At 41.7% G+C, this 1,901-nt stretch overlaps 1 non-coding gene across 1 annotated transcript; it reads right to left on the bottom strand.

Annotated features, from left to right (window-relative positions):
• Positions 1-429: 429 nt before the first annotated feature.
• Positions 430-537, bottom strand: LOC148562092 (small nucleolar RNA R71). The gene has a single exon (XR_015887199.1). It is a non-coding gene; the product is annotated as a small nucleolar RNA R71 (small nucleolar RNA).
• Between the last annotated feature and the right edge of the window lie 1,364 nt (positions 538-1,901).

Genomic DNA, 1,901 nt, shown 5'->3' with positions numbered 1-1,901 from the left:
CACCTTTCAGAAATTTTTGAACAGGAAGAGGAGATGGTAGCCGAAAATAATAATAATACAAGGAGGATGCTTGGTGACTTTACTGCACCTAATTCCAATTTACATGGAAGAAGCATCTACATCCCTACCATTGGAGCAAACAATTTTGAGCTGAAACCTCAATTAGTTTCTCTGATGCAGCAGAACTGCAAGTTTCATGGACTTCCATCTGAAGATCCTTTTCAGTTCTTAACTGAATTCTTGCAGATCTGTGATACTGTTAAGACTAATGGAGTAGATCCTGAAGTCTACAGGCTCATGCTTTTCCCTTTTGCTGTAAGAGACAGAGCTAGAGTGTGGTTGGACTTTCAACCCAAGGATAGCCTGAACTCTTGGGATAAGCTGGTCACGGCTTTCTTAGCCAAGTTCTTTCCTCCTCAAAAGCTGAGTAAGCTTAGAGTGGATGTTCAAACCTTCAGACAGAAGGAAGGTGAATCCCTCTATGAAGCTTGGGAGAGATACAAGCAACTGACCAAAAAGTGTCCTTCTGACATGCTTTCAGAATGGACCATCCTGGATATATTCTATGATGGTCTGTCTGAATTAGCTAAGATGTCATTGGATACTTCTGCAGGTGGATCCATTCACCTAAAGAAAATGCCTGCAGAAGCTCAAGAACTCATTGACATGGTTGCTAATAACCAGTTCATGTATACTTCTGAGAGGAACCCTGTGAGTAATGGGACGCCTCAGAAGAAGGGAGTTCTTGAAATTGATACTCTGAATGCCGTATTGGCTCAGAATAAAATATTGACTCAACAAGTCAATATGATTTCTCAGAGTCTGAATGGAATGCAAGATGCATCCAACAGTACTCAAGAGGCAGTTTCTGAAGAAGAAGCTTATGATCCTGAAAACCCTGCAATAGCAGAGGTGAATTACATGGGTGAACCTTATGGAAACACCTATAACCCCTCATGGAGAAATCACCCAAATCTCTCATGGAAGGATCAACAAAAGCCTCAACAAGGCTTTAATAATGGTGGAAGAAACAGGTTTAGCAATAGCAAGCCTTTTCCATCATCCACTCAGCAACAGACAGAGAACTCTGAACAAAATACCTCTAATTTAGCAAACTTAGTCTCTGATCTATCTAAGGCCACTGTGAGTTTCATGAATGAAACAAGGTCCTCCATTAGAAATTTAGAAGCACAAGTGGGCCAGCTGAGTAATAAGATCACTGAAACCCCTCCTAGTACTCTCCCAAGCAATACAGAAGAAAATCCAAAAGGAGAGTGCAAGGCCATTAATATAACCATCATGGCCAAATCCAAGGAAGAAGGGGAGGACGTGAATCCCAAGGAGGAAGACCTCCTGGGACGTCCAGTGATCAATAAGGAGTTTCCCTCTGAGGAACCAAAGGAATATGAGACTCAACTAGAGACCATGGAGATTCCATTAAACCTCCTTATGCCATTCATGAGCTCTGATGAGTATTCCTCTTCTGAAGAGAATGAGAATGTTACTGAGGAGCAAGTTACCAAGTACCTTGGTACAATCATGAAGCTGAATGCCAAATTATTTGGTATTGAGACTTAGGAAGATGAACCTCCCTTGTTCACCAATGAACTGAGTGATCTGGATCAACTGACATTGCCTCAGAAGAAACAGGATCCTGGAAAGTTCCTAATATCTTGTACCATAGGCACCATGATCTTTGAAAAGGCTCTGTGTGACCTTGGTTCAGGGATAAACCTCATGTCCCTCTCTGTAATAGAGAAACTGAGAATCTTTGGGGTGCAAGCTGCTAAAATCTCATTAGAAATGGCAGACAATTCAAGAAAACAGGCTTATGGACAAGTAGAGGACGTGTTAGTAAAGGTTGAAGGCCTTTACATCCCTGCTGATTTTATAGTCCTAGA

Source organism: Arachis ipaensis, chromosome B6, assembly GCF_059453495.1.
Source record: "Arachis ipaensis isolate K30076 ecotype BB chromosome B6, ASM5945349v1, whole genome shotgun sequence".
In the NCBI taxonomy this organism is placed as follows: Eukaryota; Viridiplantae; Streptophyta; class Magnoliopsida; order Fabales; family Fabaceae; genus Arachis; species Arachis ipaensis.
This window is presented reverse-complemented; position numbering and strand designations above follow the sequence as displayed.